The 15,234-nt window shown below is 47.1% G+C and overlaps 1 protein-coding gene across 1 annotated transcript in view; it reads left to right on the top strand.

Moving 5' to 3' along the window:
• The first annotated feature begins 2,181 nt into the window (after positions 1 to 2,181).
• The window catches only part of SIL1 (SIL1 nucleotide exchange factor), a 349,165-nt gene continuing 336,112 nt past the window's right edge, over positions 2,182 to 15,234 (top strand). The window contains exon 1 of the mRNA XM_066343118.1: positions 2,182 to 2,202. The gene's annotated coding sequence lies outside the window, so the exon portion shown is untranslated. The remainder of the gene's footprint in view (positions 2,203 to 15,234) is intronic.

Here is a 15,234-nt window from a genome sequence, read left to right as displayed (position 1 = left end):
CATGCGCCTGACCGGGATCCACCCGGCATGCCCACCAAGGGCGATGCTCTGCCCACCAGGGGGCGATGCTTTGCCCATCCTGGGCGTCGCCATGTTGCGACCAGAGCCACTCTAGTGCCTGAGGCAGAGGCCACAGAGCCATCCCCAGCACCCGGGCCATCTTTGCTCCAATGGAGCCTTGGCTGCGGGAGGGGAAGAGAGAGACAGAGAGGAAGGCGCGGCAGAGGGGTGGAGAAGCAAATGGGCGCTTCTCCTGTGTGCCCTGGCCGGGAATCGAACCCCGGTCCTCCGCACGCTAGGCCGACGCTCTACCGCTGAGCCAACCGGCCAGGGCCAGGGCCGGCTTTTTAATCTTTGTCTCAGTTTCTCCCTCCCGTCCAAGTACTAACCAGGCCCGATCCTGCTTAGCTTCCGAGATCAGATGAGATCGGGCGCGTTCAGGGTGGTATGGCCGTAGACTCAGTTTCTCTTATTTTGCTTTATAGGTTCTTTTCTTTCTGCCTTTCTCATTCATTCATTCATTCAACAAATATTGTCTACCATGTAGCAGGCTCTGTGCTAGACACCAGGACAGATACAGTAATAAATAAGATAGACATGGTCTTTACCTTGATGGAGATTACAGTCTGATGAGGCAGATGGACATCAGGTAGAGTGAATTCAGATTTGGTCACAGGAAAGGCTTAAGGGAGTTAATGACTCTTTTCTGATGCTCAATTTACCCTGCAGTAAATAGGCATGAGAAAATAGCCAGAATTTTAGCATATTTGTGATGTTAGGAAATAAATAAAATAAAATTTATTCCAGGAATGCAAGGAAACAGAAGACCCGGGTTTCTCTGTGACACAAACAAGCCCTCTGGGTAGCGAGAACATGAATTTGGGAGTCAGATGTAGATCTGATTCTGATTTAGCCACTTACATATTAGCTATTTGACTTTAGTCAAGTAGTAACCTGTGGACCTCAGTTTGCTCACCTGCAAAATGGTGATTGTAATCTCTACATTTTAGGCTATTTTGTGAAGATTTAATGAGAGTATAATCCCCAGGTGCTGAAGATAGCTTGGTTAATCCGAGCATCAGCCCTAAATGGGGGTTGCCAGGTGGATCCGGTCGGTCAGGACGTATGTGGGAGTCTGTTTCACTATCTCCTCTCCTCTCACTTAAAAAAAATTAGATTACATTTAAGGGACCAGGCAAGTGCACAATGTATGTCACTTCCTTTAATATTACCTCTCTATTTCACCTTTGAATCCCACAATTACAAAACAAACAATCAAACAAACAAACAAAACAAAAACTCAGTTTCTTACTGGTGGAAAATGAGGTTCTTCAAATGGTATTTACCAAGCATATACCCAGAGAGATGGGTTGTTACTATCCTGGTTACTAAACATGCAATTTATGACAGTCGATCGCTCCCTTCTTCTGTGGTAAGGGAAAGGCAGTAAGAAATGAAATGATAGGAAAAAGACTGAAGTGAGATATAACAAAGGTCTTCCTCATCATGAAGGCTGGAAATGTGCGTGGATGCCAGAGAGAGCTACAGAATCTTCTTTTCTAAGAGTATCTGTTTAGACTGGGCCTACCTTGAGATTGAATCTGCCAACCTTTACACGTCCCATTTACCCTAGAGAATTTTTGTGGGAGGAATTGCTATTCCTCTTCCTTTTCCAAGCCAAGCATACTCTGGGGAGATGAATGCTGCCAGGAAGGCTTATTGCTCACAAGAAAACAAAAAATGGCAGCTGCCATTTCAGGCATTTAATAAGTACACTAAATTGAGAAGCTGCTGATTTGGTTTACCTGATTTCTCCTCCCTCATAAAGAAATCTCTTCAATCAGAGGTTCTTTGAAGCTGAAAAGGAAGGCTGAGCTCCAGCTGCGGAAATTGGCAGAGGCAACAGTCAAAGGAATAAACTAGCTCAGCGGGCAGCACCAGTATGCCTGGATTCCCAACCTTACCCCCACCACTGGGAAATTTCAGGTTGTCTTTGTTGTGCAGAGTTCTTTTCTTTCTTTTTTTTTTTTTTTTAAAGATTTTATTTATTTATTATAGAGAGGGGGGAGAGAGAGAGAGAGAGAAGGGGGGAGGAGCAGAAAGCATCAACTCCCATATGTGCCTTGATCAGGCAAGCCCAGGGTTTTGAACCGACAACCTCAGCATTTCCAGGTTGACACTTTATCCACTGCGCCACCACAGGTCAGGCCCAGAGTTCTTTTCTTTTCTTTTTTTTTTTTTTTTTTATATTTTATTTATTGATTTTTTAGAGAGAGAGGAGTGAGAGAGAGAGACAGAGAGAGAAGGGGGAGGAGCAGGAAGCATCAACTCCCATATGCGCCTTGACCAGGCAAGCCCAAGGTTTCAAACCGGCGACCTCAGTGTTCCAGGTTGACGCTTTATCCCACTGCGCCACCACAGGTCAGGCCCAGAGTTCTTTTCAAAGGGAAGTTTAGTTGTCCTTTTTCCTTCTACCATCATTTTTCTTTCTTCTTTCTTTCTTTGTTTTAGGTTTCCCTTCTCTCTTCTCTTTTGCCTCCTTTTCCTTTTTCTCCTCTTTATCCTCCTCCGTCTCAGTCCTGCTCTGTTTTTCTCCCTTCTCCCAATCTCCACGTTAGCTGTTGGATTTCATCGCTGTTTGGCAGATAAAATGTATTATGCTCACTTTGTTAAAGAGGCCGTTGCCCAGGTGATATTAATGTGTGTTGAGAATCCTTGTAGCATGGGGCTTGGTTTTGGGATTAAGCCTTTCCCACCCATTTTTGATGTGGGTTGGTACAATCCTATCATGCCTCAGAGGGTGACTGTATTGGAGACTTCCCTATTTGGTATATTGGATTAAGAGTTTGGATTTCTACACTATAAAATGGGGACGAAGTGGGAACTTGCTCTCTTGGTTCCTGACATTAGAGGAGAGAGCAGAGCAAAGAGCAGAAGGAGACCACGTGGAGGAGGCCAGGAGAAGCAGCCAAGATGGCGGAGTGTTGAGTGAGAGGCCAGTTTGTGCAGTTTATGCAGGGAGAAGGAAGGAGATGGGGAACTGAGGAGAATAAGGCTGGTGAGCTAGAAACCTTTGATTCTAGGAAACTCGGATAAGTCAGTGGCTTTGTGAGCACTGAATGTGAGTGGGTTTGGGAGCCCAGTGTGTATTTTTACTTGCCCGCCGGGTGCAAGCTAGAATTAAAGATGACAGCCCATCTGCTTTTGACTCCACTGTTTCTTTACCGACTGTCCGAATCCAGTGCGAACCTGCATAGGCCAGAAGGCTGCTGTGATACTGGCCGTGGCTCCTGGCTTTACAATCGCCCACCTCCACTGAGGTTTCTGTTTGAAGAAATTTAGAATTCCTTCTTGATCTAAAGTACTCTCCTGATAACAAAGGCAATGCTCTTTTAGACAGCAGTGTTTCTCCAAATATAGTCAAGTATGTTGAGGGAAGACCTTTCCTGAAGGATTTTCAGAGCCTTTCATGTGCTAATGTAAATTGTAAATGTCTGAGGGGTCATCAGAAATAGGAACCCACAGTTCCCAGACCTCTTTGATCTTTTTTCCCCCCACCAGTCTTAATTCTAGGACATGGTCTTTGGAACTCATTTCAGAAACACATCACATACTAGGCTTTTAGGCTTTTTTTTTTTTTTTTTTTTTAGAGAGAGAGAGAGAGATAGGGAAGGAGAGACAGGAAGGGAGAGAGATGAGAATGTGGCACTTTAGTTGTTTATTGATTGCTTCTCATACATGCCTTGACTGGGGGGGGGGGTGTGTGGCTCTAGCCAAATCAGTGACCCCTTGCTCAAGCAAATGACCTTGGGATCATGGTGATGATTCCATATTCAAGCCGGCGACTCCACGCTCAAACTGGTGAGTCTGCATTGAAGCCAGATGAGCCTATGCTCAAGCTGGTGACCTCGGGATTTTGAATCTGGATCCTCAGCACCCCAGGTCAACACTCTATCCACTGTGACAACACCGGTCAGCCTCATGTGTTAGAATTTAAAAAAATACTTTAACATTATTTGATTTCTACAAATGCCCTATGATAGGACAAGGAAGTCATAACAACCTCACTTTACAGATGAGTAAAGCTGAGGCTCAGAGAAGTTACATGGTTGGCTCATAGTAACATAGCTAGCCAGCAAGTGACAAAGCCAGTCTCATTTATGACTCTAGTCTCTCTGTACTGCCTTGCACTGATTTAAATATAATATATATGTGACATCATAATATAGCATGGAATATATGATATGGAAGGCATGCCTACTATAGTTGGTGAATTATGACATTAATTTTTTCCCTACATACTAAATACCTGTATATATTACACATCTATTATGTGCTTATTATTATTCCAGGTGCTGGGGATAGAGCAGTGACAAAAATAGACAAGAACACAAATTCTTACCTTCATAGAACTTATTCCATTCTAGTGGAGGAGATAGATATTATAAGACAATTGTGTAAACTGTATTTTATTATGTATGTTATATAATCATAAGGGCTAAGAATAAAAAAAAAAGTAGAGAAAAGGATAGGCAGATGTGGGAGTTACAGTATAAGGGTGCAGGGGGTCAAGGAAAGCCATACTGAAAAGGCTACATGTGAAGAAAGACCTGAAGGAGATAAGGGAGTGACCATGCAGAGATTTAGGGGTAGCTGGGGAGGGACTCCAGGGGAGAGAAAAGCAAGTTCAAAGGTCCTGAGGCAGGAGTGAGTCTACCATGAGGCTGAGCCAAGGAGAGGGTGGGATGATAAAAGATGAGGTTAAAGATGGAGAGGGTGGGATCCAGATGCCATATTTCATAAGAACAAAAAGTGATATAAATGCAGATGCTATGTCATGATGTAATAATACCATGAGAGTTTATTATGTTTTTCCATAACAAATTACCCCAAACTATAAATGTTTATCTCACCCAGTTTCTGAGAGTCAGGAACTGGGAGCATCTCAGCTGAGCTGGCTCAGAGCACTCATGAGGTTGCAGTCAGGTTGTCTGCTAGGGCTTCAGTCATCTGAAGGCTTGCCTGAGGCTGGAAGATCTGCCTCCAACCTCACTCTTGAGGCTACTGTCAGAGGACTCAGTTCCTTACCACATTGGCCTCTCCATTGGGGTTTCCTGGTATGGCAACTGGCTTCTCCCAGAATGAGTAATGTGTATGTGAGAAAGAGAGAAGAAAGCCAGTGTCTTCTATAATCTAATCTTGGAAGTTACACAACCTTTACTTCAGTCATATTTTATTGATCACATAGATAAATCCTTGTACTATGTGGGAGGGGACCTTTTCCGTGAATGAAAGGCATTCTGCCTAGTGTAAGGAGAATGATAACAGGGAACAGAACATTTGCTCTATCCCTGGGGCCCACTACTGGGTTTGTCCAGAGACAAAGACATAGCTCTCCTCAGACCTACGTGGGCCCCTTGCCCAACTCCAGCCAGTCTCGGCCTTGGTTGTGCAACCAGAGTCAGCTAGTTTCTCAAGTTGAGCAGCAGATGGCATCGCAGCCTCAGGAGCGAGCCGCTGAGGCTGCTGGCATGAGCAGCAGCCCTATTAGGAACTCAGGCTTGTGCTGGGCATCAGGAGGCTCCTGGGTGGTGAGGGCCTGCCTCCCCAGCTCCCAGCTCAGGGAAGTTTCTGCACTGTGCTTGCAGATTGTGTATTGTTGGGCCAGTATCTCATAGAGCAGAGCCTGGAGACCCAGTTAGGAAACGTGGCAAACACAGGGTCTTTTATATAATCTTTTCTGAGAGAGATGAAAATCAGAGGTTGCTTTTGCCAGAATGACTGTGTTTTCATTGTTGCTTGTCCCTTACTCACGAAGGTCTACACGGACTATATCCTGGTTTGGAGGCTGGCAGGTCCCTGGTGGAAGCCTCCTGAGGTGGCCAGATGGCACCAAAGACAATTTGTGGAATCAGGGGGCTCTGAAAACCAATTAGGGAATACCAAGTGCTCAAAATTAAAAATTAAATACTCTTTTTTTTTCTTTTTACTCAGTGACCCTGATGAGGGGCTATACCCAGAGCTGCCTCCCAGCAACACAGTCAGGGTTCAGTTCCTCAGGTCTTCCACTTGTGCCTCAATCTCCTTCCCTTTCTTTGTATTTCTGATTCCTCCTCTCTGTTCTACTTTTTCTCTCCTTCCTTTTTCCTCTGTCATATCTGTCCAATTATGTCTTTCCCTCTGTGGGTCTCTCTTTCTCTGCCCCAGGGTAAAGAAGAAACCCAGTTACCACACTATGTTGACCAAGTGCTCGTTGGCACTGGGCTGTATGCAACACCATTGTCTGTCTTTAGGGACTCTGATCTTTTCCACTAGGCCTGCCTTCCCATCTTCATTTCCTTCCTCCCTGCTACTGCTACTTTAATTAATTTATTTTTTTTTAGAGAGGAGAGAGAGAGAGAGAGAGAGAGGAGAGAGAGACAGGGGGGAGGAGCTGGAAGCATCAACTCCCATATGTGCCTTGACCAGGCAAGCCCAGGGTTTCGAACCAGTGACCTCAGCATTTCCAGGTCAACACTTTATACACTGCGCCACCACAGGTCAGGCCCCTGCTACTGCTACTTGATGGCTACTTCCAAGGAGACCCAGATAGAGGGAGGACCAGAAGTCACCAAGACCATATATACTCTTTTTCCCCTGAGTGCATGCTCCTTGGTTTGTAACCCTGGGAAGGAATGTCCTCAGGGTCATCCCAGTAGGACTGAGATTCACCAAACCTCCTGCTCACTAGGCATCTATCTATGCCCCTAGAATGTGAGCTTGAAGGCAGAGAGGGCCCTTTCTACCTCATTTACTGTTGAATTCACAGTCTCTAGTACTCAATAAATAATTGTTAAAAATGAGAGATGGGCCTGACCAGGTGGTGGTACAGTGGATAGAACATTGACTTGGGATGCTGAGGATCCAGGTTGGAAACCCTAAGGTTGCCGGCTTGAGTGTGGGCTCACCAGCTTGAGAGTGGGGTCGCCGGCTTGAACATGGGATCATAAACACGATCCCAAGGTTGCTGGCTTGAGCAAAGGGTCAGGTCACTGGCTTGGCTGGAGTGCCCCAGTTAAGGCATGCATGAGAAGCAATCAATCAACAACTAAAGTGTTGCAGCTATGAGTTGATGCTTTGCATCTCTCTCTCTTAATGTCTGTTTGTCCCTGTCTCTCTTTCTTCTCTCTCTCTCTTTGTGACCCAGAGGAGGTCTCTCTCTCTCTTTGTGTGTGTGTGTGTGTGTGTGTGTGAGAGAGAGAGAGAGATAGATGGAAGGATAAATGCTAAACTCTGTATTAGCACTGGCGTACAAACATTAAAGGTACCATCCCAGTCCATAAAGAGAGGGACACTCAGAGAAGCAATCACCTACAATCCAGAATAGTGATTATGAGGATGATGGTGGTAGAAGCTGGAGCGTGTGCCTGAATCTACACTCTGAAGACAGGGAAGGCTTTGTTCACTCACTGTTTAACAATTGTTCACGGAGAACCCACCACTATTAGCCTCTGGGTTATACAGGAAATAAGGTAGGCTCCCCGTTGGGTGTGGGAGTAAACAAAAAGTTAGAAACAAACAGGATTAATGCCATTCTAGGGGAAATAAAATAATGGGCAGTGGTGGCAGAAAGCAGAGTCAGCTCACCCTGTCTGGTAGGTTCTTGAAAGCACCATGGTAAAGTGAGTTCAGGCTGAGACCTGCCTGAAAGGTTAGTAGAAGTCAACTGGGGGGAAAGGAGGGGAAAAGAGTGCCAAGCTAAGGGAACATCATGTAAAGTTGAGTTTCAAGGAACTGAATAACAAACAGTGTCTGAAAATCTGACGAGTACCACCAGAGTGGTGGGCGGGTGGGAAGAGGGGAAGTGAGAGATGTGGGTGGGGATGGGGTGAACAAGCTCCAGAGTCAGGTTAAGAAGTTATGCCTTTACCTTGAGGGCATGGGAAACTACTGACAGGTTATTTTCTTTTCTTTTATTTTTTTTTACCACTGACAAGTTTTAAGAAGGGAAGTGATAAGATCAAGTTTGTATTTTACAAAGATTATTCTGGGTGCAGTGTGGAAAATAGATGGTGTAGAGCTAGACTGGCATCTAGAGACCAGTGAGGGAGTAGTTCAGGTGAGAAATGACAGCCTGAATGATAACATCAGTAAGGCTAGAGGTCATGTTTGAGTCAAGACTAAGCATAATGGCCCTGGCCGGTTGGCTCAGCGGTAGAGCGTCGGCCTAGCGTGCGGAGGACCCGGGTTCGATTCCCGGCCAGGGCACACAGGAGAAGCTCCCATTTGCTTCTCCACCCCTCCGCCACGCTTTCCTCTCTGTCTCTCTCTTCCCCTCCCGCAGCCAAGGCTCCATTGGAGCAAAGATGGCCCGGGCGCTGGGGATGGCTCTGTGGCCTCTGCCTCAGGCGCTAGAGTGGCTCTGGTCGCAACATGGCAACGCCCAGGATGGGCAGAGCATCGCCCCCTGGTGGGCAGAGCTTCGCCCCTGGTGGGCGTGCCGGGTGGATCCCGGTCGGGCGCATGCGGGAGTCCGTCTGACTGTCTCTCCCTGTTTCCAGCTTCAGAAAAATGCAAAAAAAAAAAAAAAAAAAGACTAAGCATAATTAGTTTTCCTGGTGACTTGGGACAGAAAGGATATTGGCATTCCAGAGAGAGAAACGCATACGCAAAGGTTTCAAGAACTTGGCTTGTCCTGGGAAGCATATGTGGTTATGTATTTTTAGCTTGTGAGAGGGCATAGGGGTAGTAGTTGGAGATGAGGTTGGAAGGAGCTAACCTTTGCTGCAGAACCTTGGAATCCCAGGGTTAGGCCAGATCTCTTTTGTTTATTTTTATTTTTTTTTACTTTCTTTTAATTTTTTTTTCTTCTTTCTTTGGCCAGATCTCTTTTGTTAGAATTGGGGGAGGCCAGCGGAGGCCATCCTCTACAAATACTTATATTTGGAGGGCTGCCAGAGAGTACTGGTCTATCCAGGCATTTTCTTTTTTTTTCTGTATTTTTCTGAAGTTGGAAACGAGGAGGCAGTCAGACAGACTCCCACATGCGCCTGACGGGGATCCACCCAGCACGCCCACCAGGGGGCGATGCTCTGCCCATCTGAGGCGCCACTCTGTTGCAACCAGAGCCATTCTAGCGCCTGAGGCAGAGGCCATAGAGCCATCCTTAGCGCCTGGGCCAACTCTGCTCCAATGGAGCCTTGGCTGCGGGAGGGGAAGAGAGAGACAGAGAGGAAGGAGAGGGGGAGGGGTTGAGAAGCAGATGGGTGCCTCTCCTGTGTGCCCTGGCCGGGAATCGAACCCGGGACTCCTGCACGCCAGGCCGCCGCTCTACCACTGAGCCAACCGGCCAGGGCTTCCAAGCATTTTCTGAACAAATACAGAACCTCTAAGATAAAGGCAAACAGTATCCAAGGATGTGAAGGAGGATGTGGGAACTGGAGGAAGCGAGTGAACCAAGACAGGGGGTGGGGAGATAGAGAGGGACCTCCTGCTAAGCACAAAGGTGAGCAAGGCTGGATGAGATGGGCACTGTCAGAACATGGAAATTCCTCCTCCACCATTGTCCAATCTCTGCGTTTACTCTTCCCTATTCCTGTCTCCAGACCTCAAAGGCCTCTTACAGATATCTATAACATTTTCCTCCAGAGGAAAGATTTGGAAAAGGATAGAGGATGTGATCAATTAGTGTAATGGTTAAGAAAATGGGCTCTGCTTCTTCCTTGATTTGTAACTTAGGGCAAATCACTTGCTGGAGCCATTTTTCTCACCTGTGAAATGGAGACAGTAATAATAATGCCTACCTCATAAGTGCTGAAAGGTTGAAATGCAGTAATGTGAACAGAAAGTTTACCCAGTGAAGGTTCTCAATAACTCTTTGGTGTTATTAAGATTTTGCTATGTGCCTGGGCCTGATAGCTTGGTTGGTTAAAGTTTTTTCCAAAAGTGCAGAGGTTGCCAGTTCGATCCCAGGTCAGGACATAATACAGGAACAGATAGATATTCTTCCCTCTCTCTCTCACCCTTCCGCTATTTCTAAAATCAATAAGTAAAAATTAAAAATAAAGATTTTGCTATTAGCCAAAGGGATGGTGGGCGCGGGTGGGAGGTGAGGAGAGAGGGGGGAAGGAATATAAGTGAGAAACCCTGAGTGGAAAAAGAGTGAGTTCCAACCTGTGAAGAATTCTCCAATGGCTTCCATGGCCTACGGGACAAAATTTTCTACCAAAACTGCTTCCTGCCCCTGTTCTCATCTACCACTGCTTCCAACCTCACTCTACAGACTAAACACAACACCACCATCTGTGATTCCCAGAACACATCAGGTTCTTTATAGCTTACATGTTCTTCTGCAAAGAAAATGCCCCCTCACCTGACTAAGCAGTGGCATAGTGGATAGAGCATTGAGCTGGGATGCTGAGGACCCAAGTTCAAAACCTGAGGTTGCTGGTTTGAGTGGACTCATCCAGCTTGAGCGTGGGCTTACCAGCTTGAGCATGGGGTAACCAACTTGAGTGAGGGATCATAGACACAACCCCATGGTCGCTGACTTGAACTCAAGGTCGCTGGCTTGACCAAGGGGTCACTGCCTTGGCGCTGGAGCACCCTGACCAAGGCACGTATGAGAAGAAATCAATGAACAACTAAAGTGCTGCAACTATGAGTTGATGCTTCTCATCCCCCTCCCTGTCTGTCTGTCCCTGTATGTCCCTCTCTCTATCTCTCTCGCTAAAAGAAAGAATGAAAGAAAGAGAGAAAGAAAGAAAGAAAGAAAGAAAGAAAGAAAGAAAGAAAGAAAGAAAGAAAGGAAGGAAGAAAGAAAGGAAGAAAGAAAGGAAGAAAGAAAGAAAGAAAAGAAAGAGGCTCTTCAAACCAAATATCAGGACATGGAGCAGATGTTGGGAAGAGACCCAGGGTGAGTACACTGTGAAAGGGAAATGTAGGATGATGTGGGGAAGGAGCAGGGAAAGGATAACATGGCTTGAATAAATGGCATTTGACATAGTACAGCAGGTCCTCAATTAATGTTCCTTTTTTTTTTTTTAGAGACAGAGAGAGGGATAGACAAGGACAGACAGACAGAAACAGAGAGATGAGAAGCATCAATCATTAGTTTTTTGTTGTGTGTTGCAACACCTTAATTGTTCATTGATTGCTTTCTCATATGTGCCTTGACCGCGGGCCTTCAGCAGACCAAGTAACCCCTTGCTCGAGCCAGTGACCTTGGGCTCAAGCTGGTGAGCTTTTGCTCAAACCAGATGAGCCCACGCTCAAGCTGGTGACCTTGGGGTCTCGAACCTGGGTCTTCCACATCCCAGTCCAACACTCTATCCACTGCGCCACCGCCTGGTCAGGCAATTAATGTTACTTTGTTCAGTGTCGTTTTGTCATAACATTGATGAGATGCTGTATGAACTTAACTCTTGTTTATATCAATTAGCCTACAGTGAAATTGGTTTCATTATTCATCATTTTGCTAAAAGTTGCAGAACCTATTGATGATGGTAGGTGAGAGCTTATTCTACTCAGGTGAGATGGAAAGGGAGGCAGGTCAGTGGACATGTTTGTTTGGTAGTGAGGCTAAGACTAAAGGAGAGGTGGAAAAGGGGAAAGGTTTAGGGGAGTCCCAGAATTTACCTCCCCTGTTTTCTCTCGCATTCCTCCCTTTAGGATCCAAATTTCCTGGACGGGAACTGCAAGCCTGGGAGTGTTGCCCAGAAACTTATTTGTTTTGGTTAGGAGCTAAGGCCCCATGATACAAATAATGACTTTTATTTTTTTTTTTGTATTTTTCTGAAGTTGGAAATGGGGAGGCAGTCAGACAGACTCCCGCATGAGCCCGACCGGGATCCACCCGGCACGCCCACCAGGGGGCGATGCTCTGCCCATCTGGGGTGTTGCTCTGTTGAAACCAGAGCCATTCTAGTGCCTGAGGCAGAGGCCATGGAGCCATCCTCAGTGCCCAGGCCAACTTTGCTCCAATGGAGCCTCGGCTGTGGGAGGGGAAGAGAGAGACAGAGAGAAAGGAGAGGGGGAGGGGTGGAGAAGCAGATGAGCGCTTCTCCCGTGTGCCCTGGCCGGGAATCGAATCCGGGACTCCTGCACGCCAGGTCGATGCTCTACCACTGAGCCAACCAGCCAGGGCCGACTATTTTTTTTTTTACAGAGATAGAGAGAGAATCAGAGGGAGGGATAGACAGGGACAGACAGACAAGAACGGAGAGATGAGAAGCATCAATCATTAGTTTTTTGTTGCGCATTATGACACCTTAGTTGTTCATTGATTGCTTTCTTATATGTGCCTTGACCGCGGGCCTTCAGCAGACCAAGTAACCCCTTGCTTGAGCCAGTGACCTTGGGTTCAAGCTGGTGAGCTTTTTGCTCAAACCAGATGAGCCCGCACTCAAACTGGCGACCTTGGGGTCTCGAACCTGGGTCCTTGGCATCCCAGTCCAATGCTCTATCCACTGCGCCACCAATTGGTTAGGCGGAAAGTGATTTTAAAGACTTGTGCTGGAGCCCTGGCCGGTTGGCTCAGCGGTAGAGCGTCGGCCTAGCGTGCGGAGGACCTGGGTTCGATTCCCGGCCAGGGCACAAAGGAGAAGCGCCCATTTGCTTCTCCACCCCTCCGCCGCGCTTTCCTCTCTGTCTCTCTCTTCCCCTCCCGCAGCCAAGGCTCCATTGGAGCAAAGATGGCCCGGGCGCTGGGGATGGCTCTGTGGCCTCTGCCCCAGGCGCTAGAGTGGCTCTGGTCGCAACATGGCGACGTCCAGGATGGGCAGAGCATCGCCCCCTGGTGGGCAGAGCGTCGCCCCATGGTGGGCGTGCCGGGTGGATCCCGGTCGGGGGCATGCGGGAGTCTGTCTGACTGTCTCTCCCTGTTTCCAGCTTCAGAAAAAAAAAAAGAAAAAAAAAAAAAAAAAAAAGACTTGTGCTGGAGGGCTGTGGAAGCCTAGAGGTGCATGTAGCTAACCTGGCTCTGCTGGGTCACAGGGCTGCTGTGAGGACTGTAGGAGTTCATACATGGAAGCACTTAGTGCAGGGCCTGGCAGAGACAGCTCTCACCACTATTACCGTAATGAGGCCAGGCCTGTTTCTTGGAAGAAGTTTGTTTACCTTCAATGCATTGTGCTCTCTTGGAAGGAAAGGACTATTATCTATCTTGTTTTCTTTCTTTTTTTTTTTTCCTTATTAAGTGAGAGGCAAAGAGACAGACTCCTGCAAGCCCCCTACCCTGAGATGCTCTGCCCATCTGGGGCCAATGCTCTGTTGCTTGGCAACTGAGCTATTTTAGCACCTGAGGCAAGGCCATGGAGCCATCCTCAGCACCCAGGCCCAACTTGCTCGAGCATTTGAGCTATGGATGCAGAAGGAGAAGAGAGAGAGAGAAGAAGGGAGGAGGTGGATGGAGGGGAGAAGCAGATGGTCAATTCTCCTTTGTGCCCTGACTGGGAATTGAACCTGGCACTTCCACATGCTGGGCCAATGCTCTACCACTGAGCCAACTGGCCAGGGCTTGTTTTCTATTATATAGACCAGGGGTCCCCAAACTACGGCCCGCGGGCCACATGCGGCCCCCTGAGGCCATTTATCCGGCCCCCGCCACACTTCCAGAAGGGGCACCTCTTTCATTGGTGGTCAGTGAGAGGAGCATACTTCCCATTGAAATATTGGTCAGTTGGTTGATTTAAATTTACTTGTTCTTTATTTTAAATATTGTATTTGTTCCCGTTTTGTTTTTTTTACTTTAAAATAAGATCTGTGCAGTGTGCATAGGGATTTGTTCATAGTTTTTTTTATAGTCTGGCCCTCCAATGGTCTGAGGGACAGTGAACTGGCCCCCTGTGTAAAAAGTTTGGGGACCCCTGATATAGACAATACCAATACCATAGAATACTGCCTGGCATACAATCAATAAATATTTGTTGGATAGATTAATAAATTTCCATTTCCCCAAAATAGAAACCAAGGCTAAGAGTTTAAAGTATTAAAACCATCCAGCTAAGGGCCCTGGCTGGTTGGCTCAGTGGTAGAGTGTCGGCCTGGTGTGCAGGAGTCCCAGGTTTGATTCCCGGCCAGGGCACACAGGAAAGGTGCCCATCTGCTTCTCCACCCGTCCCCCTCTCCTTCCTCTCTGTCTCTCTCTTCCCCTCCCGCAGCCAAGGCTCCATTGGAGCAAAGTTGGCCTGGGCACTGAGGATGGCTCCATGGCCTCTGCCTTAGGCGCTAGAATGGCTCTGGTTGCAACAGAGCAACACCTCAGATGGGCAGAGCATCGCCCCCTGGTGGGCATGCCGGGTAGATCCCGGTCGGGCACATGCGGGAGTCTGTCTGACTGCCTCCCCATTTCCAACTTCAGAAAAATACAAAAAAAACCAAACCCCCAAAACAAAAAACAAAAACATCCAGCTAAGTTAGTGGCATGGCAGGGACTTAAATCCAAGCCTCCAGAACAGAAACACTTATGTCCGGTCCCAATGCCCCTAGAGCCCATGTTTTCTCTGATACAGGGACTTAAATCCAAGCCTCCAGAACAGAAAGACTTAGGTCCGGTCCCAATGCCCCTAGAGCCCATGTTTTCTCTGATACAGGTGGCTGGGGTGGTGGGATATGGCGGGAAGAGATCCAAAGAGGCCTTTTTTCTTTTCTTTTCTTTTCTTTTTTTTGAGAGAAAGACAGGAAGGGAGAGAGATGAGAAGCATTAACTTGTAGTCATGTCACTTTCATTGTTCGTTGATTGCTTCTCATACGTGCCCTGATTGGGGGCGGCTCAAGTCGAGCCAGTGACCTTGGACTTAAGCCAATGACCTTGAACTTCAAACCAGCAACCTTTGGGCTCAAGCAAGCGACCATGGGTTCATGTCTATGATCCCATACTCAAGCCCGTGATCCTGCACTCAAGTTGGCAAGTCTGCGCTCAAACTGGATGGACCCACGCTTAAGCCAGTGACCTTGGAGTTTTGAACCTGAGATGTTGTTGATGTTCTATCCACTGCACCACCACCAGTCAGGCCAGACAGGCCTTTGATAACACCTTAAGTGGACTTTAAAGGAGCCCTGTGCTTGTGACTCTTCTTACTATTCCAGCCTCTCCTAACCAGCTACGAAGGTGAGGGCCTGGTACCCAACCAAATGACCTCTGAATCTTTCTCACACCACTACTATAGGCTTCTCCCTAACAGCGAGCCACACCATGTGCAAAATCATTTCATTCCTTTCACCACTAAATTTTTTTTTTTTTATTTATTTTATATA

This window comes from Saccopteryx leptura, chromosome 6, assembly GCF_036850995.1.
Source record: "Saccopteryx leptura isolate mSacLep1 chromosome 6, mSacLep1_pri_phased_curated, whole genome shotgun sequence".
Taxonomy (NCBI): domain Eukaryota; kingdom Metazoa; phylum Chordata; class Mammalia; order Chiroptera; family Emballonuridae; genus Saccopteryx; species Saccopteryx leptura.
The sequence above is the reverse complement of the archived record's forward strand: the minus strand, read 5'-3'. Positions and strand labels throughout refer to the sequence as shown.